Source organism: Chlorocebus sabaeus, chromosome 12 (assembly GCF_047675955.1).
Source record: "Chlorocebus sabaeus isolate Y175 chromosome 12, mChlSab1.0.hap1, whole genome shotgun sequence".
In the NCBI taxonomy this organism is placed as follows: Eukaryota; Metazoa; Chordata; class Mammalia; order Primates; family Cercopithecidae; genus Chlorocebus; species Chlorocebus sabaeus.
This window is the reverse complement of record NC_132915.1, coordinates 69,786,891-69,813,445: the sequence shown is the minus strand read 5'-3', so window position 1 is coordinate 69,813,445 and position 26,555 is coordinate 69,786,891. Positions and strand designations below refer to the sequence as shown.

The 26,555-nt window shown below is 39.7% G+C and overlaps 1 long non-coding RNA gene across 3 annotated transcripts in view; it reads left to right on the top strand.

Annotated features, from left to right (window-relative positions):
• Positions 1-26,555, top strand: part of LOC140712970 (uncharacterized) — a 60,738-nt gene that overhangs the window by 15,903 nt on the left and 18,280 nt on the right. For 2 of the 3 annotated variants that reach the window (XR_012094847.1, XR_012094846.1), the window contains one exon: positions 8,986-9,117. This is a non-coding gene — a long non-coding RNA (uncharacterized lncRNA). Of the gene's footprint in view, positions 1-8,985; positions 9,118-9,920; positions 11,022-26,555 lie in introns of those variants that run through there. The other variant, XR_012094848.1, reaches the window with a different exon arrangement.

The window sequence follows — 26,555 nt, the reverse complement described above, 5'->3', positions numbered from 1 at the left end:
CTGCCTCTTTTCCATTGATCAGAACTTTATCCCTCCTTGAAGACCTACCTCAAATGTATTTTCTCCTCCAAAACCTTCCCTTATTTCCCCAGCCTGTGCTCCCATAATAGCTTGATTTAATTTTGCTCTGTGTTATAGTAATTCACATACCTGTCTTTCCAGATCAAGCAGAAACTTTTTGAGGGCAGGGACTTTGTCATAATTATTTTGTGTTCCCAGCACCTGGTATATGACCGGGAATGTGACACTTGATAAATATTTGTTTTAAATGACCTATTTGTCTCATTGCCTTTGTGATCTCATTGGTGTCCTCTCCAGTTTCATAACTGAGTTTCTCCAGCTAAGCAAACCTTCTGAAGCTCAATTTATCACTGAGACTGAGATTAAAGGAAGAATGAAAAAACTACCCAAGGCACAGGTTCACCACCCTGACAGCACAGCGAATCACTTAGACACTTTTTAAAAGAGGTAGTTGCTCCCAGCGCTTTGGGAGGCTGAGGCAGGAGGATCACGAGGTCAGAAGTTTGAGAACAGCCTGGCCAACATAGTGAAATCCCATCTCTACTAAAAATACAAAAAATTAGCTGGGCATGCTGGCGGGCACCTCTAATCCCAACTACTCCAGAGGCTCAAGCAGGAGAATCGCTTGAACCTGGGAGGTGGAGGTTGCAGTGAGCTGAGATTGCACCATTGCACTCCAGCCCGGTGACAGTGTGAGACTTCGTCTCAAAAAAAAAAAAAAAAGGTTTACTTGCCTGGGCCCCACCTTCAGAGATCTTGACTTACTTGTCCTGGAGTAGAAACCAGGTATCAATATGTTTTCTGTAAGCATTTCTAAAGTACAGTCAGTTTTGGGAACTACAGACCTGAAGGGTGGATGGGAAATTGTTGCTGGGCCCCATATATAAATTAGAATAATTTCTAATTTGCTTTTCTCAAAAGGTAATGCTTTTCACAGAAAAACATAGCTACAAAAATGGAGGCCACACAGTCTGGATGAAGTTGACCTTTTTTCCAGAGAAATCTTTGCCATCAGGATCCTGAGTTATGCTATGGGAGGAATCACACAATTGGCATGATACTCACCTTTGAGTTCCTGCTTAGCATGTCTAGAGAATCCCGGTGCTCCCCATCATAGACATCTTTAAAATCTTATTCAAGGAAGCCATAAAGTGAACGGAAATCAAAATGCCAAGCACCAAGTCATTAAATGAGTAACGAAAGCTTGAAAGTTCCCAGTTCCCTTGAGGGTCTTGACATGGATGTCCCCTGTGACATGCAGTCAGTGGTACGGGAGGACAGGGCCAGGTACCGTGAGGAGGACCCCATGTTGCATAACTCCAAGGCCATGTGCACAGTATGGGCCATGTGAAGAGTGCCCCCTGGAGTTGTGTAGTGCTGCATCTTAGCACAGGGACTTACCAGTCCTCAAACCCAAAAGACTTCTGGTGGTGGCTTCCACTTTGGTTCTGTTCTCCAGCCTTCTTCTGGCTTGGAGCTGTCACTCAGATCCAAGGTGAAGGATGAAGAGTCTCCTCATCAAAATCTCTCGCTGGAGTCTTTTCCTACCTGAGGATGTCTTCACCAGAAATTCCCCTAACTGGCAGCTCTTGTCAACACATTCTGGATCCCTCTGAGGGACTCCAGCTAGACTTGGTTCTTAAATCAGTCACCGTAGCAGAGTTTCAGAAAGGATTTAAGTTCCTGTTCGTCACCTACTCCTCTTCTCTTTCCCCATTCGTCAAAGTGTACATACAGAAGGAGAGTACATATTTTATTTTCAGGTTAGGGCTGTTTCAGGGTGTGTGTGTGTGCATGCGTGTGCATGTGCGTGTGTGTGTGTGTGTGTGTGTGTGTGTGTGGAATTTAGCAGTCTAAGAGCAAAGAAGTAAAATAAAGCAGTATTAGCTATTTAAAAATTATCCCAGAACCTTCCAGAGAGTAGGAACCTTAAAAATGTTAGTTTCTATTGTTCTTGGCAGATGATAAAATGAATGCAGTGATGGTGGTGAAATCTACTGAGTAGCTTTCACTTTTTATATTTTTAGAGAGAGCGGAGAAAGCAGCAGTGTCCTCATAGTAAGGAGAGGATTAATTTTTTTCAGAATGAAGTTGTAAAAATGAAAAAAATAGGAATTTTGGATGAGAAACCATTTTTTTATAAACTATAAAGGACTATATAAAATGAATGGAATTATTTTGATAAGAGATGCCAAACTGAATGCCACAAGAGTTTGAAGAAGAGAAAGAGACCACAACCTGTTGTAGAAGTCAGGAGGCAATGGCATCTCCCATTTAATAAGGATGTGATCTTGTACAAGCTGTAGTTTCTGCATTGTGGAGCTGGGACCATGATCCCTGCCCTGACTACAAAGCAAGGCTGATTATGAGAATAGAATTGGATTTTTTGTGTCTGTACTTGTGAGCTGTAGAACACAATAGAAATACAAAGTGATGTTACTGTAGCTATTATTGGTGATGAAGATATTAGTATTGATTTTGAAGAAATTGGCCAGCATTTAACTGGCAGGGCTGGCAGGGGAAGGCCTTACAGATAGAGAAAAGAGGACTGGAGAGGTTTCTGCCAATTTTCTTGGTTGATTGAGAGTCCCTGTATGTAAGAGTTGTTTCTGAGCATCTGTTGACACCTACACTGTCACTGGACCTGTGACAATGCTAGAAATACGATATTGAATAAGAAATGCTATCTGCCTTCAGGGAGCTCACCTTGACTTGGTTTTGAGGATGGCTTCAAATATCAGATCAAGAAATGTATAGTTAACGTATAGGCAGTGGAGAGTCGCTGAAGGTTTTAGAGCAGAGGAATGACATATTTTAGGCCCTCCTGACAAAATACAGTTCTTAATTCAGCTTTCAACCAGTTTACCACCAGGAAGTATTTTTGGCTAGCAGATGATTGAGCTCCTCAAGCCCCAGGCTTCAAGAACCTAGAGTGCCGTACCCCTCTAAATAGCACTTTTTTAAAAACTTGTGAATAATGGAACTAATTGTTTCCTTCTTTGCAATGACTGTTAGAAAGCCTAAGCTAAATTTAACCAAGTACATAGGACTTCAAAGCATGAATGTGAATCCCTACATCAGCCCTGGCTAATTTTTCCCACATTCACTTTATTTTTTAATCCCTCCCTTGCTTTTATAAAATGTTGTTGAATTATATGTAGTTTTGTAAATCAGGGAAAAGATTAATTATAAACAGATAAATATAATTTCTTATTTTTATTTATTTAGTTTTTTTGAGACAGAGTCTCACTCTGTTGCCCAGGCTGGAGTGCAGTGGCACGATCTTGGCTCACTGCAAGCTCAGCCTCCGGGGTTCACGCCATTCTCCTGCCTCAGTCTCCCGAGTAGATGGGACTACAGGTGCCTGCCACCACGCCCAGCTAATTTGTTTTTGTATTTTTAGTAGAGATGGGGTTTCACCGTGTTAGCCAGGATGGTCTCGATATCCTGACCTCGTGATCCACCCGCCTCGGCCTCCCAAAGTGCTGGGATTACAGGCGTGAGCCACCACACCTTGCCTCATTTCTTATTTAATTAACTTTTGGTGAAGATTATTTGAAATGTCCCTAGGAGACATTTGCATGGATGAGGTATATTGGAGAAGTAATGTTACAGATGTTAACTTTCTAACATTACTGTTCATCTCCTAACTTAAAATTCTGTTAAAGTCACGTATAACATAACACTTGAATATGATGTGAACCTATCAGCAACAATATTTTTGCATTCAAAGTTTGAATTCTGCTTTCAAAATAATTTAACAAAAGATATAAACTTAAAACTACCTAAATCTTTGTTCTCATGTGTTTTTAAAATTCTGTTTAAGTTTAAATAAAGGAGCTATGATTTATAGCCTATCAGAACATTAGAAGATAAAATCTAATATCCTGATTTAAAAAATCATACATAAAAAATGCATTTGAAATGAAATGAAATATGTTCTGCAACTAAAAGTTACTTATACTGCTTGGATTACATTGCTAGATCAGAAGAAAGGAGGGTATAGAAAAGTCTGTATGTACTTCTGTGTTCAATCTGCCTTATCATTTTAAACTTACATTTTTAAACACTCGAAAGCTAGATAATCTTTAAGAATTTGAAAAGTATTAAGGACGTTTTTCCCTATTAAAAAATTCCTCTTTAGAGATTGCTTTCAGGGCCAATTTACAAGACCCACACTAAATTGGTTTAAAAAAATTTTTTTTTTTTGTTTATATGTATACCTTAATCTTTGCATTCCTCTTTCCCTCTATCCCATCCTTCAATTGACTAGGTGATCAAAGTTTATCTCTTTTTGTTTCTGATAGAACTGTTTCCGGAAAAGGTAAAAATCTATTCTCCAAAAGGCAGTGTCTTTCTACCTGTGAAAATAAAAGTAAACTTCAGAAGAAAATTCTGAAAGAGGAATTTAGAGATATTCCAAATAAAGGTAATATAGTTTCACTGGAACTGAAATGTTGCCTTCCAATTCTATTACAGAAGGCAGAGTGGCACATGTGGCACCTGGTTGGGATGGACTCACTAAAGGATTTAACCCAGACTTCTGATCCACAAATATTACTGCTATATTAACTGATTTGCAACAAAGAAAGAAAACATCATCAAGTTGATTTTATTATTTAAATATGGGCTCAAATCTTAAATCTGACAAACTAATAAATAAACATGTCTGAAAAGTAAATAGTAAATGGTGAACTGGTATGGCTGAGGTGTTTGTACTGAACTCATGCTGCTTCCTGGAGATCACTGCATTCTTTTCTGTGCTCAGTAATCTACCTAAACTATGTCAGAGATTCTCCTGAGACTTACTTTCCTGTCCTTTCTGGATCAGATTATGTCTTTATTTAGAAAATCAGAACATTTGTTTGTTTTTAGGCTACAAGCACCTCTTCTCATCTCTATAATGTCTCCAAATGTCTCAGAGGATTCCTAACAGTATCTGTGTTTCTTGTACATTATGGTATAATTTATCTGTGTCTGGAGATCCGAAGTCAGGCAAAGTAGTTAAGGGCACTCTTTCTTCTTCCTCATGTATCTTGAGACACAGTTCTCTACTCTTGTGGTTTGTGTGACCCTTTTGAGTTCCTGTTATGCTTCCATTTGCACCAGAAGACAATGGAAATCAAGTGAAATTAAGTATAAAATGTCAGAACTAGAAAAGCTATTAGATCAAGTTTAGATAAAGAAATGAGAAGGATTTAATCTGCTTTGTTCCTTACTAAGACATGTACATGGGGCTGTATCCAAGATAAAGCTATGAAACACTTGAAACACTACCCTTGTACTGAGTCTATGTTTATGTGCAGCAGACTTTTGAGAGTAATTTGGCTTTCTGTGTATATCTGCCTATAGATTAAAAAAATATACTTACCGGAAGATCCAAGACCCAGTTACAAGTTAATAGATGAACTTCTTGGTTTATACATTAGAGCTTGTTAGTGGATGTCCATCCGGGGGTCGGAGAGAGGGAGAGACTGATCCACTGTCATTATGCTGCTAAATCAGGTTCCTAAGGTACAGCCCCTGGAACATGGAGATCACACCAGGGTACTGCCCCTTTTAAGCCTCTTTGGGCACCTAGCACCCTTCTCCATGGTGTACTTTGACTCCATCTTGTTGCTAGTTGTCCACAAATGCCTGTTCTGTGAGACAGTCCACCTCTTGGTTTGTAAGGCCAGACATAAACACAGCACTTCTCAAGAGGCTGTTACTGACCACAGTAGGTCTTTTCTGTTTTTGTTTTGTTTTGTTTGGTTTTTTTGAGACAGAGTCTCGCTCTGTTGCCCAGGATGGAATGCAGTGATATGATCTCGGCTCATTGCAATCTCTGCCTTCTGGGTTCAAGCAATTCTCCTGCCTCAGCCTCTGAGTAGCTGGGATTACAGGTGCCTACCACCATGGCCAGCTATTTTTTTTTTTTTTTTTTGTATTTTTAGTTGAGATGGGGTTTCACCATGTTGGTCAGCTGGTCTTGAACTCCTGACCTCAAGTGATCCAACCGCCTCAGCCTCCCAAAGTGCTGGGATTATAGGTGTGAGCCACCATGCTTGGTTGGTCATTTCTTCCTAAAGGCAAAACCCAGAATCCTTCCACCTGTTAACACCTGTAAATCTTCTGAAATACTCCTTGGAACAAAGACTGCTGTTTCTTCTTTAGACGTATGACATGAAAATCCATTTTTACAGCCATGCAGTGAAATATGCAGCTATGTGGAGAGCTTCAAGAATAAAGAAAGATTACAATAGACTTCATTCAAAACTTTTTAGGGATTCTTCAAATAATGATATCTAATTGAAGAGTCTGATACATGTTCCAAGGCTGAATCCTGGGCCTTTGCAGCAACCAGAAAAAAGGATTGAAAATGCCTAAAAGCTCTAACACTCACTTTAAAAAATGATTTAAAATTATAATTATTGAAAAATACTGTTTGGAACTGTATCATGATAAAGGAAACATCAGAAAATAAAGTAGCTTGGCAATTTTGAGTTACTCTCCAACTAAAAAAATCTGTTTAATGGACTTTGAAATGATTTTGTATTTGTGTTTAAAAAATATGCATCTCTATCCAGGTTGACAGCTTAAGTACCAGGCTCTAGCCAAACAAAATCTGAAGTGACTAAGGCATTGCTTCTCAAATAAGAGCAAATTGGAACTGCCATCTCAAATCACTAACATGTCTTCTGGCAAGACTAGATTAGCACTCACACTCACATCTGATGAGGGAGTCACCTCAAGCTTGCAAACAGCCAGTTTGGATTACCCAGAAAGGGCATGTTAAAACCAGCAAAGGGTTGCCAGGCCTCTGTTCTTTGGCCAGCCTACATAGAATGGAGAATTCTGTAGAGGCGATGTGTTCAACACTTGGATACATTTAAGAAGACAGCTTGAGTCTAGTTTCTTTTGTCTCTAGGCCAGCTCAAAATAACCAGGCACATGCCCTTGCTAACCTCTAAAGGCAGGTCACTGTTAAAGTAAGTCATACTGACTCTTGCTTGACGTCTCTTCTTTGTTTCATTCTGCTACCTGACTTTGGTTCTGCTCCTGGCCCTTTGGAATTGGTGTTTGAACTTGGTCTCTGTTCTTTAGGTCCTGGATTTTCCAAACGGATTCCAATTGTGTTTATCCTGCTGTCTGTCTATGAGCTAGGCTACCCTACTTCTTGCTCTTCTGAGGCTAACTTCCACTATAATTCACTTGGCTGACTGGTTCTTCTCTGTGTCTGCAAGAGTATATGTGAGTGTTTGGTGGAGAGGGGAATAGGATATATGCTCAATTTGAATAATCACTCACTAAAATGAGAGAGAGAGAGAGATCTAAACATGGAGAGTAGGAAGTAAAACAATTGCTTCTCCTTATTGACCATTCTTAGGTTTGAGGTAAATTCTTAATTAGGTATTTAGTTCCCTCCTAAGTATTTTATCCCAGCCCTCAGATTCTGCTGCCACCTGGTGCTAAAATGTTACAGGTAGTGATGACTAAATAGTTTGACAAACTCCAAGAAGTATCACCTAAATTCAGAGAGAACACATACTAATTAGGAGGCTGGATATTTAACATAGTAAGTAAAAGATATAACATTTTAAAAAATAAACAACAATAGCTTAGCGTAATACATAATGAACATGTTATACCTATGAACAGATATATAAGATGTAATAATACTAAATTACTATGTAGTTCTGAGCTATTACCATCTCTTAGAAGTATGGTCCATGTCAGGGCCAGGCGCAGTGACTCATGCCTGTAAGATCCCAGCCCTTTGGGAGGCCGAGGTGGGCGGATCACCTGAGGTCAGGAGTTCAGGACCAGCCTGGCCAACATGGCAAAACCCTGTCTCTACTAAAAAAAAAAAAAAAAAAAAAATATATATATATATATATATATGTACATACACTCACACACACACAAAAAAATTAGCTGGTCGTGGTGGCACACACCTGTAGTCCCAGCAACTTGGTAGGCTGAGGTAACAGAATCGCTTGAACCCAGAAGGTGGAGGTTGCGGTGAGCTGAGATCATGCCACTGCACTCCAGCCTGGGCAAAAGAGTGAGGCTCTGTCTCAAAAAAAGAAAAAAAGAAAGAAAGAAAGAAAGAAAGAAAAGAAGTATGATCCATCTCTAATCCCCATTTGAGCTGTCACTCCCAAATGTGACATTTGAGCTGTCACTCCGAAATATGCTTAGTGTTAATTCACATTAACAACAAATAATTTCAGTTAATGGCCTCCCTAACTGAAAAAAGTTTTCTGCCAGCTTCTAAGTTAAGATTGGTTAATTTCGCCCAAGGTTTATTTATATTTCACAGAAATTATTTTTTTTCCTTTTGTGGCTTTTATTGATCTACTATGTCTCCCCACTCTTCATTCTGCCACCATTTTTCTCTATTGCTCCTCCAAGAAGGGTCTGCTTCGATTGCTTCTGGTTTTTCCAAAATTGTTTTATTTCTATTCTCTAATTCTCTGTCTTCTGAGATTTTCATATTCCCGGTGATTACATATCATCCACCCAACCTTTCCCAGTGGAACTTTTACAGAAATGCTGTCCTGTTGGACTCCCACATACAGCAATACTTTACTCATTTGGCTTTTGAGTCCCAACTATTGAGGGACATGAGAAGAATTTTCCAAGGTTCAAGTAAAAGAGAAATTCAGTAGGACCATTCATCTAAGACAGATTATATTTTCCAGAGATGATCAAAAGAATAATTCCCACTTCACATGCTTTTTTTTTTTTTAACAGTATGATTTCTGTTCTCTTCTCATAGAGAAGTGGAATCTAAACTCTCTTCCCTAGAATCTGGGTGGGTTTGTGACTTTGGAAGAAGTGATGCTGTGTGACTTCACTTAGATGTGATTTAGGTTAGATGATAAAAAGTGATAAAGTTTCACTGCCACCAAGCTGTGAGGAAAACCAAAGTAGCTTATACAGAGACACTACATGGAGAGGCCACTGTATTTTTTCCAGCTGACAGACCAACTGAAGTCCCAGCCACAGCCAGCATCAACGGCAAAGACCCCTCCAGATGACTGCAACCCCAGCCATCAAGTCATTTCCAGCCTTCAAGCCTTCCCAGCTGAGGCCCAGACATCAGAGAAGGTAAACAAGCCGCCTCTGCTGTGCTCTGTCCACATTCCTGATCCACAGAAACCATGAGGACAGTAAGATTGTTGTTTTATGCCACTAAGTTTTTAGAGTGGTTTGTTACATAGCAAGAACAATAGAAATGGTATCGTATTTAGTATGTTTCTCACAAATTGTGAGCAAGTATCCCAAGATGGGTGCAGAGCCCAACTTCCTTCTAGTTCATATATAAGTTTCTTGTCATCCTGAGGCATCTCCCTGAATCAGAGCTTAAGCAGCCTTCATTTCTTCTGATTTTGAGAGTCTTATTTCTGGCATCCCAGAAGCTCCATTACTAATCTGGGACTTGGCATTCTAGTATTTCTATCTCATTCATTTCTGGCTCATTTCTTACATTATCCATAGTTTCTCATTCCATCAACTTCCCCTGGGATTCACATTTTCTTGTGATGAGTGGTGATGGGAATTTCACTTCTGAAGAGACTCCAACCTATGCACAGCAGTGCAGCCTCACCTTCTGGTTTCAACAAGACAGTTATATCATTGATGACCCAATATCAACTTCAAGATAATAATAATATCTAAAATTTATTAAGATATTACTATATATCAAGCACTGTGCTAAACTTTTTCCATACCCTTTTTAATCCTTAATCCTTTTAACAACCTCATAAAGTAAGAACTATCCTCCTTCCCATTTTAAAATAAAAACAGTGAGGCAACACACCCTGTAAGTGGTAGAGGGGAATTTGGATGGCAGCAGTGTATCTCCAGAGCCTGTGTTCTTTTTTTCTTTTTTCTTTTTTTTTTTTTTCCAGAGGTGGAGTCTTTCAATATTGTCAAGGCTGGTCTTGAACTCCAGGCCTCAAGTGATTCTTCTCCCTCAGTCTCTCAAAGCACTGGAATTACAGACTTTAGCCACCATGCCCAGCCAGAGCCCATGCTCTTAACCACATGTCTCATTTCTAGGACATTAAACAAAAGCATGCATTGAGCCAAGCCTAGTCATTTAAAAGACTATTGGGTAAGGTGAAGATCTTACTTAAATGTCTCCCCTGCCTTTCTCTTCCTCACAACTTCCCATTTCTGCACATAAGGGCATATACATCTGTGGATGCATAATTCTGGTTGCTAAAACCTAGCCAGGAAAATTTATATTCTAGCACAGTCACTTCACTTTTAGGCTGAAATATCTGCATTTAGGTTGCATCACAGATCTTCCCAAGAACAATAGGTGAAGCTTGTTTTATATTTGTATGACTTAAAGGGCCAGTTCAGAGTATTGTCCCCCTGAAATAAAGGATAATCTGCCTCAAAGTGTCTTTTTATAGGACAGAAATGGCTTACTACTCTTTAATAACAGGATTTTGCACTGTTTTATTCAGCAATGTAACTGAGCTGTAGCTGACTTCCTGGGAACAGCTATAGTTCTAGCTCCAGGCCTACTATTGCGACTGCATTCGGCACTTTGACTTGTCTCCGGTATAAGTCCACCTCTTCCATGCATGATGAGAAGTGGATATTTTACTGAAGATTCCATGCAGCTAGTGGAAGAGGTTCTATATTACAACATCATATTTTAAAACGTAATAAAATTCCACATAAGTATGCTCTTTCCCCAGTTTTTCATTATGGATAGCAGCTTTCTTGTCTCTTCAAAAATTCTCCCTGTTCTGCCACAGTCATTCTCCAGACTCACATTTTTCTTCAGCCTCCCATCCCAAGTCATCATCATTACCTCACCCCCATCTCATAGTTCTCTCTACAGTTTGCATTCTCAGACCCATCTCAGCACTCAGAAAAGGAGTCCCCTCTTTAGAAGAGGGAAAAGTGGTATGCATAAAACATACTTTTTTTTATTCACAAATAATCTTGTTACACATGTCTCTATTGTGGGAGCTTCTAAACATCAACTTCTATATTGGTCTTAAAATCTTCTTTTTAAATTATGAACTAAATTGTACATGCAAAACATAAATACAATCTATATGTATGAATGAATAAAAAATAGTAATGCACAAAACCAGTGTACTGTATAGTGCTGGGTCAACTTGGTTAAGCTGGGAACAATGTTTTCCAGTATTCCATTTACTCTGTGACTCAGGGTTAGGGTTGGCCCAAAAGAGAAACTTGCACATATGGAAGATGGAAGTGGGCAGCAGCCATTATTCTCTGAAGGTAACTGTAGTAAAATGTGGTAATGGTGGACACAGAGTTTCTAAATGGGTGCCTACTTGTCCTGCTTTCCTCCACTTTGTTAATATGTCGTCTTCCTGACTGCTTACCCTGCTGCAATTCCAAATGTGGTTTCTTGGCTGAAGCAAAACAGCATACCCTCCGGCAGCTATCGATGTAGCAAATGCTTTTTTCTCAATGCCCATTAGTAAAGACCACCAGAAGCAGTTGTCTGACCCAGCAGATCCAATAGTTCTTGGAGCATCTTGACAGAGATGCATTACAGAGCACGTGGCAAACCTTTGTGAGTGAATCATAGTTTAGACTTTTTGGAATTTTGAAGCAAAATTATGTTATCCTCTCCCAGTTGCTATTCTTCTTTTGAGAAACATCTTCTGACTTGCTACTGGGCCCTAGTAGAGACTAACTACTTTACCATGAACCAAGAAGTTAGCATACAACCTGAGCTGCGCATTGCAAAGTGGTTGATCTCTGACTCAAGAAGCTGTAATGTTGAGTGTGCACAGCAGCATTTCATCATTAAGTGGGAGTGATATGCACAAGATCAGGCTCAACCAGGTCCTGAAGATACAAGTCAGTTGCATCAACAAATGGCTCAGATTTCTATGAATCCTTCTTCTGCTACCTTGCCTCTCCTTTCTCAATCTGCACAAATGGCTTCATGGGGTGGTCCCTATGAACAGTTTGATTAAAGAAGAAAAACGGTGAATGTTTTACAAATATATCTACCAAAATTGAAGAAGCTCGATTGAATGCCCTTAGCACCATACCCCTATTTAGGTGTGGCCATGAAGGACAGTGTTGAAAGGAAAGATTTCTAGTGGGTACTGCACCTGATTGGTTAACTTGCCTGGAAGGAGAGGTGGCTAAAAGGTATGGATCTATTAATTCATGAGCAGTGATTAATGGTTTGGTTGATTGGTCATGAACTTGGATGAAAGATGATTAGAAAAATGGAGGCAATGAGGTCTGGAAAACGGGTATGGGGATAGACCTCTCTAAATGACTACAGAATATGACAATATTTGTATCTGAGGTGAAGGCTCACCAAAATGCAGCCTTACAATAGAAGTATCTTACTAATAAGGTAGACAAGATGACCTGTTTTGTGGATGTCAGTCATCCTCTTTCCCCAGTCATTCCTGTCCTTGCCCGATAAATAAAAAGGCCATGGCTGCAGGGACAGAGGTTATCCAGCAACATAGACTTTCTCTCACCAAAGCCAGTCTGGTTACCTCCAGGCTAAGTCTCCAACTACCATCAGCAAAGACCAACTGGAGATACAGCACTATTTTTCAGGCCACCTAGTTCAGGCTGATTATTTTGGACCATTTCTACTTGGAAGGGGAAATGCATTGTTCTTATTGAATGCCTTATTTGTCATCATGATATCCTATACAGCATTGCTTCTACACTCATTTTACAGAGAATAAGCCCAGTACTAGTTTTTATGTAACCTGGAAGAATTGTCTTCCCCCTACCTAGAGGAAGCTGACCTGATAGATTTGTTTTTCTTTTTTAGATATGGGGGGGTCTCCCTTTGTTGCCCAGGTTGGAATCAAATCTGGACTCAAGCAATCCCCCCACTTCAGTGACACCTGGAATTACATGTGTACTCCAGTATACTCAGGTCTGATAGATTTTTGCAATGCCTTTAAAAGACTTAATTGAGTCCCAGATGAGTGACAAAACTCATTTATTGAATCAATTTATCTAGAGGCATGATTTTATAATTGTTTTTATTTGGAAATTAAATATGGTTAAAGAAGTGTATGTGGATACAAAATTGACAAGTGGTGGATTGTGCGGGATTGTGTTATGTCAACATGGATAAACTGAGAAATAAATTTCCTAGAATCCCATTTTTTGTATGATTGTCCAAGAGAGAAACTTGCGTTAGATTTGAAAGGCAGAAGTGAAGCCATTGTCATTACTGTCTTAAGGCTGCTGTAGTCAGATGTGGTGATGGACAGATTCAGAGGTGGGTCTATCTTGTTGCTCCTCTCCCATTTACATTTAAACATGTCTTTTCCATCTTTAAAAATCTCTCCTTTAACCTAATGTCTCCTTCCATACTACTTTCTTTTCTTTCATACTAGCTGTGTCCGTTTTCATTTTTCTACTCCATCCTCTGCTATGGATCTCTGCTACCTGCTTCCCCCTAAAACTGTTCTCACCGTTCTTCCCCCATACTCATTATTTCTGGATATCTATTACTGTCATATGCTGATGGCTCTCAAGACTATATCTACTGGCAGGGCGCAGTGTCTCATACATGTTATCTCAGCACTTTGGGAGACCAAGGCGGGCAGATGGCTTGAACTCAGAAATTCGAGACCAGCCTGGGCCACACAATGAAACCTTGTCTTTACAAAAAATTCAAAAATTAGCCAGGCGGTGGTGACATGGGCCTGTGGTCCCAGCTACTCAGAAGGCTGAGGCAGGAGGATTGCTTGAGCCCAGGAGGTTGAGACTGCAGTGAGCTGTGATTGTGCCACTGCACTCCAGCCTGGGCAACAGAGTGAGACCCTGTCTTAAAAAGAGAGAGAGAGAGAGAGAGAGAGAGAGAGAGAGAGAGAGAGAGAGAGAGAGAGAGAGAGAGAGACTACATCTACCCAGATGTCTCCTCTGCATTTCATACTTTGATATCTAATGAGCTCTACCTCTACCCGGGTGGCAGACAAGCGCTTAAACTCAGAATGTTAATAATTAAGCTTATCATATTTCCCATCAAAACTGTACCTTCTTCATATCTCAGCGAATAGCACCATCATCCACTCAGGTTTCCAAACCAGAAATCAAGTTCGAAAACTCCCATGTGTCTCCCTCCCACTGTCACTTTCCTAGTTTAGGTTTCCTTTATCTCTGGCCTGGAAGAATGCAGTAGTCGTTCCTCCTGAAGTGAAGATCCAATTGTATAATACATTGTGAAGATACCATACAAACATTATGGTTTATCTTCATTATAGACCCATATTATTATATGGATTATTGCCTACTCTGAGAATGTGGGCAATAAATCAATTTTATGGGAGTAGTTGCAACCAATAATGGGCTAAGATGAACAAAAGAAAATACATTTGCACAACAGTGGATATTTTCAGTGTGTTAGACCTGGTGGCAATGCTGTCCATTTCACAAATATTTATAATTTCCTACCGTGCGCTAGTAACTGTGCCTGCAGGAGAGGCTTCCAAGGCACTGATTCACTGTGTACTTTTTTCTGGACCCAGCACTATGTGACATGCAGAGGATACAAAACTGAAAAATTCATGGTCTCTATTCCTAAGGGACACTTAACTTCCTTCAGTCACTACCCATGTTGAATGATGTCCCAGATGTTCTCACCTAATGCTGAGGTCCTTCTACAGACAGTGTGGTAGTGAAGTTCCCTTTGTGGACTTAATTTTTAGAGAGTAAATTAAGTTCTGAAGGGGAAAAAGGTTCCCATTTCAAAGTCAATCTAGAGACACGTGGAGACTGTTGTCTAGATGCAAGGATTCTTTTCCGGTGACACACAGGAACCACCTCCTTGAGACCTGAATTAAATTGCAAGCAATTTCAGTAATGAATTCAGCCTTGGGCTCAGCCCATTCCCAGAACCTCTGGCTTAATTATGAGAAGAAAACCTATTTATTCTGGGACATCACCACTTTGGGATAAATTCCTGGAAGCCCTCAGAAAAGCAAAGGGAAGATCTTTCTCAGAGTCTCTTCTCTGACTTTCTGAGAAAGAAGCATTTCATGTTTGGTCTGTCAAGTTGCTTTTAGTTTCAGCCCATGGATTTGCCCCTTATTTAATTACCTCTGAACTTAGGTCTGTCTGTCCATCCAAAGGCCTAGGTCACCTGTGGGAGACTAAGTCAACCTTTCTTGGGCCTTCCTCAGAAACCATCTTCCCCTGAGCACATTCTTCATATCCTTAGTTACAAAATACAGTAAGAAAAATAATAATACGTATATAGTACTTTACATTTTACTAAACTCTTTTCGGGTGTTTTAGTTCACTTAATTCTAATAGCAACCAAGAGAGGTGCAGCTATGAGGAATCTGAGCCTCAGAGAAAAGTAACTTGTCCATTACATCATGCTACTGAGAAGAAAGAAAGAAAGAAAGAGAGAGAGAGAGAGAGAGAGAGAGAGAGAGAGAGAGAGAGAAAGAAAGAAAAAGAAAGAAAGAAAGAAAGAAAGAAAGAAAGAAAGAAAGAAAGAAAGAAAGAAAGAAAGAAAAGTAACCTGTTCATGATCACACAGCTATTGCATGACAGACCTCAGTAAGAACCCAGACAGTCTAACTCCTATCCTCTTTCCATCTTTTCTCGTATATCTGTCCAGGGGCCAAAGTAATTTCTATATCTGATCTACTTCAAAATTATTATGAAAACTGAGTAAACTATGTTCATACTGGGAGTCAAGGAATACTGATGTCTGTCCTGGGACTAGCTTGGTTGTGGGGACCCATTGAAGCCCCCTATAAGCCAGGGTCCCAAGGGGATCTACGAAGAGCAAGGAAAGGCAAGGAAAGCTCTCCTGAGACAGTGGTTTGCAAACTTGGTCACATGTTGAAAACATCCCAGGAGCTTTAAAAAAATACTAAAGCTTTGGTTTCAGCCCCAGACATTCTGAATCAGTTCAAAAGTCTTGGGGGCAGCCTTTCCATTTAGATATTTTTAAATCTCCCCAGGTGATACTATAATAATATGCAGCCAAGATTCACTAACTTTGCCTGAGGGCACCTACAGTTTCTTTGTAGGGCTTGTGGACTCATTCTTTCTCTTTTCTATATGCTTATTATACCAGTTATATTTAGTCATTGAATAAAATCTAGAAAATACTGATCAATTTTTGGATGGTAGTCATAATTATTCCACAGAGAAATAAATTTTGTTAACAATTGGCTGTATATCTTTCTGGGATTTGTCTACATACATACAAATAAATAATCCTATGCTTTTTCTTTAATCAAAAATAATATACATGCTGTGTAATATGCCTTTTATCTTTGACTTTTTTTTTCCATGCCAACAAATTCAAATAAGCCTATTTTCAAAGACGTTATAGTATTCCATTGTGTGGCTGTACCTCACTGCACCTCTAATAACAAAGAGGAGTTTTCTTTTTATCCCCATATCTGTTTCCCTTCCAAGGAGATGCTTGAAATCCTAGAATCTAGTGGGGAGGATCAGATTTTGTCAATCCTCTTGGCTTCTGTGCCATTTCAAATTCATCTGAAAGATTTACAATTAATCAAACAATATACTAATTTGGGAAAATTGGTTTTTGGAGGAAAGTTTGGAAACTACTATTAAATCCCAAGCCCTAATAATCTTAGAGAATGAAAGAAACTGAGGGTTCTACAACTCTCAGAATTCCAACTTGTCTTCAGTTGCTTGAGGTCCTTTCTCAAAATTGTTTAAGTCTAGTCAGTTACCTAGGTAAGTTCATTAAGGGAGTCTATGACATAATGCTAAAGATAATAACAACAATTAGCACTTGCATAGCACTTTAACGTGAATAATTCTAACATAAAAACAATACGAACTAACTACCATTCATTAAGTATTCTTCTAGAGAATCAGTGTGCCAGGCACTGAACTAGGCACTTGACATAGTCTTCTATTTGATATCTGTCGTAAAGTCTATACACAGTGGTATTAGTATCTCAGTTTTACAGATAAGACAGCTGAGGCTCAGTGAATTGCCTGAGCTCACTTAAAACTAGACTGTAAACATGGATTGTGTCATGGTTTTACTCAGCATTATATCTCAGAATCTGGTTCAGTGCTTTGCACTGTGCCTAGGAGAAGGTAGGGACTCAATACATAATTGATGAATGAAGGAATAATTAAATCACTAGCTGTTTCTTTAATTCATATTGCCTCTGGGTGATGCAGAGATGCTCTACCTGGAGCAGTCTTGCTTCCTGTTTCCATCCTCCAGCAATAATTCACATAGTAATGATATGGGCCTTCATCCTCCAGCAATAATTCATATAGTAATGATTTGGTGGCTGATATGGTTTAGCTCTGTGTCCCCATGCAAATCACATCTTGAATTGTAATCTCCACATGTTGGGGGAGGAGCCTGGTGGGAGGTGATTGAATCATGGGATGAGCTTCCCCCTTGCTGTTCTCATGATAGTGAGTGAGTCCTCACGAGATCTGGTTGTTTGAAAGTGTGTGGCACTTACCCCTTTGCACGCTCTCTTCTTCTCTGCCATCGTAAAGATATGCTTGCTTCCCCTTTGCCTTCCGCCATGATTGTAAGTTTCCTGAGGCTTAACCATGGTTCCTGTGAAGCCTGCAGAACTGTAAGTCAATTAAACCTCCTTTTTTCATAAATTACCCAGTCTCAGTTCATTCTTTTTAGCGGTGTGAAAACAGACTAATACAGTGGTTTATGGAAATGTGCCTTCATTCTTTACATTCTCTAGGGTAATGGTTCTCCAAATGTGATCCCTTTCCCATCAAATTCATGGACCCCACTTCAGATCACCAAATCAGAATATCTGGTCTCGGATTCAAGAAACTGTTTTAATCAGCTTTTCATCTGTAATCCCAGCACTTTGGGAGACCGAGGTGGGCAGATCATGAGGTCAAGAGATCAAGACCATCCTGGCCAACATGGTGAAACCCCATCTCTACTAAAAATACAAAAATCAGCTGGACATGGTGGCACACGCCTGTAGTCCCAGCTATTCAGGAGGCTGAGGCAGGAGAATTGCTTGAACCCAGGAGGTGGAGGTTGCAGTAGCTGATCGTGGCATTGCACCCCAGCCTGGCAACGGAGTGAGACTCCGTCTCAAAATAATGATAATAACAACAAGCTTTTCAGATAATTCCAGTGAACATTAAAGATGAACATTGAAGTTTGAGGACTTAATAAATAAATGGCCTTTCTGTCCTGAGACTCATAGTAGTAGTTTGGCCTGGATGATTGGATGGAGGTGCCATTTATAGAGACTGGGGAAACAAATGGTGGAGCAAGTTTGGAAGGAGGTCATGAATTTGGGTCTGATGTGTTTAATTTGAAGTACCTTTGGGATATCCAGGTGAAGGTATCTGGAGGCATCTGGAGCCTGGAGGTCTGGAGCTCAGAAGACAGGACTGAGTTGGAGATACAGATTTGGGAGTGGTAATTGGAGTCATGAATAAGACTGCTTAGGAGAACGGGAAGCATTAGTTTACCCTAAGTAATAGCATTATTTTAAGAGAGTTGGGGAGGGGTACTGAGAGAATGAAGAATCTGAGGACAGTCATTCTTCCTTGTGAGTGACTTGCATTGGAATGTTTGTCTCATCTTCTCCTCTGGATTATAAGCTCCTTAAAGGCAGGGACTGTGTAAACTTTAATAAGTCCCTCAAACAAAAGTACATTGCTGCACAGGCTGTGAATAATCAGTGAATTCCTTCCAGGATTCTGCTTTGCAGAAATCCAATGTGATCAGAGCCATCAGCAAGATATTTTCCCAAAAATCACTTCTATCATTTCCCAGTGGACAGTATGGCAGATTAAAAATAAGTGAATAAATAAAGGGTATCATTGTAATCCACTGATATCTATGCTAATCACATTAATCAGAGTGAATTAATTACACCTGAAAACAGATGCAAAGTTAAATTCCTCAGAAAATCAATTCATTAAACTCATATTGGAATGCACAGTCAACAACCCCCATGTTTAGAAACTATCAGCATGATTTGTGGCAACTTCTGATTTACTAACGAAACTGCTTAAAACATTTTTAAAGGCAATTACAATTACTGTCTGGCATTTGATGGAAAGAAATCTTGTCAGCATTGTCCCTTGTGTGTCAACTGTCACAATTTTCTAAAAATTTTGCGGCAAAAAATAGGCAGGCTCTACTATTTGCTAGCCTCGATTAGGGTTAATTCAATGTGTGTCTGCAAATAATAGTGTTTAATGTAATCTCTCTAATTACAGATAAAACGCATTTTCAGTCATGCTCATCACTGACAGTACTTTGGGATAAGTTAAACTGACAGCTGCTTTCTGAAGGAAAGGAAAAAACAAACCTTCCTTGGGGTTGTGTTGATTTTCTCTCTCTCTCTCTGCCCCCCACCCCTTTCTTTTACATTAAAGTTGAGAAAAAGATGAAACTTGACACTTTGGCTCTGGATACCAATTTTGGAAATCATGACATCATCTGTCTCTTAGGAATTTGACATGTTTTCCAGCTCCTACTCCCATCAATGGATATCTAACTTGAATTCACTCAACAAGCATTTTCTAAGGGTTTCCAGTGAACCAGGTATTGTGCTAGGCAGTAAGGAAATCAAGAAGGAATGATTCTACCAAACCTGCCCCCCTGCAATTGGCCCCATGAGTCAAGTCAAGCTTCCTACTATACCAGACTTTATAGTCATACAGCCCTTATATTCTTAGTCCCTCCAGAGTGAAACTATTCAAGTCACAATGTTTTCTGAAGGACCACAGATTACTGGATCAGGGACTACCCAAGGACACCTACTCCTCAGATTGTCCAGGCATCTGTAATGTGGCCTCGCATGACAAGTTGAGCCAGATCAGTCAGATTTTCTTTCTCAGGAATAGAAATTGGAAAATACTAGATGAGGTCGTTAGGGATAAAGGTGAAATTAGAAGGCAGTAAGAGAAAAACCACAAGATAGAAAGAATTAAGACCTTGAGAGGGCAGGCATCATCGGGTCTATGAGACTATGAGGAAGCTGAAACACAGGGCCTAGTTCAAGGTTGAATGAATCAAAGGATGAATAAATAAACAAATAATTGTGACCTACGATGTCTTTGGCTTTTTTTTGGTAGCCTCAAAACATGAGTGATTCACACTGAGTCACTATCCTTGATACTCCTGACTCTTTTTTCACCTATTCTGTAGATAAACCATGTTTCTTGCATCCTGTGTGTCTCAGTTGGAATATAATTCAGGTTTGAGGAATGGAAAAACTCAAAATAACAGTGGTTTAACAAGGAGTTTAATTTTTTTCTCATGAAAAGTCTACTTATATGCAATCCAGCTTGGATAGGGTTGCTCTGCTCCATAAAATCCTCAGGGCTGATTCCTTCCCACTTCCTTTGCTACAGTTCTTAGGAGATACCCTTATCTCCATAGTCTAAAGTGGTATCCACGTTCCAGATGAAAGGATGGAGAGACAGTTGAACAATAAGGGTCAGAAGTCACCAGCCATTGCTTAAGATAAGTTTCTAGAACCTGGGAAAGTCTTATTCATGATGTTTGGGTGGAAATTTTGGAAAAGATGTGAATTCTACTTCTAGAGCAACACGAGAAACAGAGATGATACCAGCGGTACAGCAAAAAAAAAAAAAAAAAAAAAAAAGAAAGAAATCGTTAACAAAGCTAATATCAAACACACGTGGGAGCCTGAAGCCAGAGCTAACATAAAAGTTGGCAGAATTTACAGATATCTTGAGGAGGACTTTCAGGCTCCCTGTTTGTGGAACAAAGTGTTTAAAACAATCCCTTCTGGATCCTAAGGATAAGAGGCCCCAGCAACCTATGGGTTACAATACAAATGAGACATATTCCAAAACTAACCCTACACCTAAGCCATCCTAAAATGTCACCTATCATGATACCACCCATGACTTTCTCCAAGTTGAAATTTTCATACATAGAGCCACTCTCTGGAGCCAGACAGTACTAATGTTGTCACTAGAAGGCTACTGTCCATTGCCTTCTGGAAGACAGAGAAGCAGAGTGCCCAGATTTCTAGCCCTCAAGATGGTAGAAATTACACCATCTCAGAAGTGGGGGAGCTGGAAAAGGAAGGAAAGGATAGCTAGTTCTGAAAAGTAAGGATGTTGTTTTGAGTATATTGACTTTGTTCTGTAAAAAGTGAGATACAAAGCACAGTAAGATGCCATTTTATAACCACTGGATTCACAATAATAAAAAATCCTGGGCCGGGCATGGTGGCTTATGCCTGTAATCCCAGCACTTTGGGAGGCTGAGGTGGGTGGATCACCTGAGGTTGAGAGTTCAAGACCAGCCTGACCAACATAGTGAAATCCCATCTCTACTAAAAATACAAAATTAGCCGGACATGGTGTTGCATGCCTGTAATCCCAGCTACTTGGGAGGTTGAGGCAGGAGAATCGCTTGACCTTGGGAGGTGGAAGTTGTGGTGAGCCGAGATTGTGCCATTGCACTCTAGCCTGGGCAACAATTGTGAAACTCCGTCTCAAAAAAAAAAAAACAAAAACAAAAACTGATGAATCCAGGTCTTGGAGAAGAGGTAAAACAGTAGGAATTCTCATTGTTGGTGAGAATGTAAATTGGTGCACTGCTTTTGAAGAAAACTAATATATCTAGTAAAGGAAACAACATGTATGCCACGTATCCTACCGACTCTACTTCTTGGTTGGCCTACAGCTGTGGGTCTCAAACTTTGGTATGCATTGTAATTACCTGGAGGGCTTCTAAAACACAGATTGCTGGGCCCTTCCTCAGAGTTTCTGATTCAGTAACTCTGGAGTGGGGCCTGAGAATCTGCATTTAGTAAGGTCCCAGGTGATGCTGATGCTGCTGATCCTAGGACTACACTTTGAAAACCCCTAGTCTAGAGAAATTATTTCCTGTGTTTATTAGGAGATGTGTACAAAAATTTCATAACATCATAGCTAGTAATAGCAAGAGCCTGGAAACAACTTAAATATCCCTTGACAGGAAAATGAATAGAGAAATTATCGTGTATTAAGAGAGGTACTACAGAGCAGAGAAAATTAAATTAGAGCTATACAACATCATAGATAAAACAAGTTGCAAAATAATATATGCTTTATGATACTAAATACAAAACTCAAAGACATGTACATTTAAACAAGAAATTACTTAGGAATATATACATATATAATGATAAACCAAAATTCAGAATGGTGGAGGGAAGAGGGAAATGGGATTGGGGAGGCACAGGGATTCCAATAGTTCTTGAGTTGGGTGGTAAGCTCAAATATGTTTGTTCTATTATTCTTTCACATGTATAAAATATTTAACAATTATTTTGTGCTTTAAAATCAGTTTCGTCGAGTGTGGTAGCTCATGCCTGTAATCTCAACACTTTTGGAGGCCAAGACAGGTGAATCACTTGAGCCCAGGAGTTTGAGACCAACCTGGGCAACATGGTAAAACCCCTTCTCTAAAATAAATAAATAAATAAATAAATAAATAAATAAATAAATATACAAAAATGGGGTGGGCGTGGTTGCTTGTGCCTGTAGTCCTACCTGCTTGAGAGGTTGAGGTGTGAGGATTACTCAGAAGGTCAAGGCTGCAATGAGCCATGACTGCCCCATTGCTCTCTAGCCTGGGTGACAGACTGTGACCCTGTCTCAAAAATATAAAATAAAATCAATTTCACTTTTGTATGTATGAAATATTTCACTTTTTTCTTTTTAATCAGTTTTATATTTTCAACTTCATATTCTTTTAGTTTCCCATAGAATCTTGACAATGTGAAAAGCAAAAATAAAAATATAAAGATGTATCCTTTTTTTAAAATAAGGAAAAATCCCCTGAATATGTATATACGGACAAGGAAGCATGTAAGCAGCTATGTTAGGATAGTGTGTGTGTGCATGTGTGTGTATGTGTATTTATACTTAAAATACCTTTATGTAGTTCTGAGCAATTGATTAAAAACTGGCAGGAGAAAATGAGCAAGGGAAGAAAGGGCTGGGGGGGAAGAAACTATGGTTTTAGGAACAAAAGGTAGAAAGTGTATTTGTGGACACGTAAATTCAAAGGGTAAGGTGGAGGCCAGGCTGCCAGGAAGGAAATGGCTCTGAGATGAGCAAGGATTGCCTGCTTCTCTGCGTTTGTTCTGTTATCTTTTCTCAGGGATAAAAAAGGCAGATCTGGCGGGTGATGGCTTTGTGGGGTTTATGAAAGTAACCGGAAGGGGACAGAGAGGTGGTTGCAGAGTCCAAAGGAGAACAACTTGGAAGATGTGGACTACAGAGCCTGAGTGGGAGTTTTAAATCACCTGGAAATTGGGAGGTTGGCTGGAAGCAGAAAAGAGTCATGAGGGGTTGAATGATTGAAGCCCACTCTGAGGATAGGGAATGTTTGTGTTTAGAGATGAAAGGACTAGAAAGGGATTCCAAAAGTGGAGCAGGGCCTCGTTATTAAAGGCTCAGTGGGACTGAGGCTGGTGAGGGACAAGCTTTGAGTACTGTGGGGACAATGGTGGGGACCTGTTGAGGCAAGAAGTCTAAAGAATTCACAAGACAGTTGATACCTCTGACAGGCAGGAATGATGAAGTTGAGTCAGAGTATTGGATAGTAGCTGCGTTGCTCGGGTAGAGTTCTTACCATTGTTGATGAGCAAGGAACTGAGAATAGAGGACCCCTGTGTCCTGGGAAGGAACGGGGGTCTAATCACAGCTCCATGAATGCAGCCGGGGGCAGTAGAGTCATATTGACCTGTGTTCAAATTCACTTACTAGCTGTGAGGTCCTGCTGCTAGGTACTTAACCTCTCCTGGCCTCTTTCCTCATTTTCAGACAGAGGATATCACCTCCTTCCTAGAAGCAGTAACCATTAAACTAGAGTATAGATGAAAGGGTTTACTAGAATATCTGGCACACACCATAGATTATTAATAAATGTTAGTGAGACAAAGCAGGGGTCCTTCTTAGGGGCCTAATGGGCTCCTCAAGAGTGGAAATAAAGGAAAAATTTTGAATCTCTTCAAGGGAAAGTCCAGGCACCCAGCTATCCCTGAGAAATAAAAAAGCAATCCCATAAGAAAAAAAAAAAAAAAGGAATAGCATAAACAATAATCTCAAGCAAGTTAGAGTCACAAGGTGTTTTAGTTCCCTCTAGAAACTAAAATATAACACCTTAACATATGTTCTTGAGTTGTTTATTAGAAACCAAGACTCCCACTGATGAAAAATGCTGGCCATTGTCAGGGAGACCTTAGGTAAAGGGGACCTGAAGATTGAACACTGACCACCATTCTTTGTTCTAAGTTTCTTCCTGTGGGACCTGGATAAGAGTTACACCCACAGGGCAAACATTAACCTTCCTTTCTGCTGAACCCAAGTTTTTAGACAAAACCTTGTTTCCTTAACCAATTGCAAGTCAAAAAATTTCTGAATCCACCTCATGACCTATAAGCCCCCACTTCAAGATAGCTCATCTTTTCAGGCCAAACCAATGTATAATCTCCATGTTTGACTTACAATTTTACCTGTAACTTCTGCTGTCCTGAAATGTACCCCTCCCTTTAAAAACCTTTTTTTGTAAGCCATCAGGGAATTCGGGTCTTAAGTGTTAATTGCCCAATCCCCTTGCTTGGCACCCTGCAATAAATGCCTCACTTTCTATCACTGCAAATCCCAGTGTCAGTGTTTGGCTTTTTCTGTGCACTGAGTGAGTGGATCCGAGTTTGGTTTAGTAACATTAGGTCTGTCTTCTCTTCCCCTCAAATCAAGCACCCTTAGAGGCCCAGCATGGGGGATGGCCAGCACCACAGGAGGTAATCAGAGAAGGGGCTGATGATCCCTGGGCTCAGTGATGGAGCCATGAAATGAGTCAGACAAAGACAGAAAAACTAAAACAGGAAGGACAGCGCACTTGCAACGAAAGCCAAACAAAACAAGCATTGCCCATGTCAGTGTCACAGTGCAACTCAGAGATAACTCTGAGGAAGACTTTGCTGATGCATTTCATGAAGAATTTTGTTCATGGTGAGGGATGGCAAATAATAGAAGGTGCAAAAACCTTCTTTGAAACTGATGGGATTTTCAACTGGTCGGGCAAAGGATGGGCCTTCTTAGAAGAGCGTTCAGAAAAGGTGGTAAATTACTTAAGCCTCTTAGATTTTAGTCCTTTCAGTTTTCAGCCTAGCCCTGGAACAAAGGTTTATAAACAGCCTTGTTCATGGAGCAACCTCAGATGCCTCCTGAGATAAAGAAATGGGGAGGCTCTGAAATCAGTGCCTAAGGCAAAAAAACCCCACATAAAACCAAGATTATTCTTGAAAAGCACTTACATCACACTTAAGCTCAAAAGTCAACAATCAAAATAATGGAAAGCAGGATTTGAAGAGATATTTGCACATCCATGTTCACAGCAATATTATTCATAATAGTCAAGAGATGGAAGGAACCCAAATGCCCATTGATGGATTAATGGATAAACAAAATGTAGTATGTAAATACCATGGAATATTATTTAGCCTTAAAAAGGAAGGGAATTCTGGCACATGATATAACATGGATGGACCTGAGGACATTATGCTAAGTGAAATAAGCCAGTTATAAAAATGCAAATACTGTATGGTTTTACTTACATGAGTAGTCAAATGTATAGAGACAGAAGGTAGAATGGTGGTTGCCAGGGGTTGCAGAAGGAGGAATGGGGGGTTGTTTAATGGGTATAGAGTTTCAGTTTTACAAGACGAAAAAAGAGTTCTGGAAATTGCTTGCTCAACAATGTAGATGTACTTAACACTCCTGAACTGTACACTTAAAAACAGTTAGGATGGTACATTTTATGTTGTGTGTATTTTACCACAATTTAAAGTCAGAAATTAGTTGCTTGTGTTTCTCTTTGCATTTAACCTATAGGAATTCAACCACAGGCAAGTGCCCCTTTATTTAGCCCTGTTCTTCCTGGACCCTCCCCATTCAAACCACACCTTTGTCCTTATTGTCCCTAGAAGAGGGGCTTAACCCTCTCCTCTTTATTTTTTATTATAACCAAGCACTTATATTTGTTTTGTTTTTTTATTGATAAAAGCACCTACATTTGAATTTATGTCAGATGGCACTCCACTATAGCTGTCTTTCTTTTCTTACTAATCATAGTTTATGGTTGAGTAGTGAAGGTCCTGTTGAGAAGCAGGAGGAAGTGTTTGGCTCCTAAACCAAACACTTGCATAAAGTATTGTCTGTGACATCTAAGTACTGTGTCTGCACAGTATACAAATAATATATTTATAATTTAATGCTGAATAATATTCTGCTGTATTTATATACCATATTTTGTTTATCCATTCATCTGTACTTAGATGTCACAGACAATACTTTATGCATGAACTGATGAAGTAAGTCATGAGAACTCCCACACTTTTGAGTTGTCAACACAAAAAGCACATTTGCACTAACTCAGAACACATGATGTTTTGGGTAGAGTTGAAGAAGTATTACCCACAAAGAAGGGGTTTCTAAGTAATGTAGTAGTGATGGCTCAAACAAAAAGGCAAAGAGCACTCATCCATCTTGGAGAACTA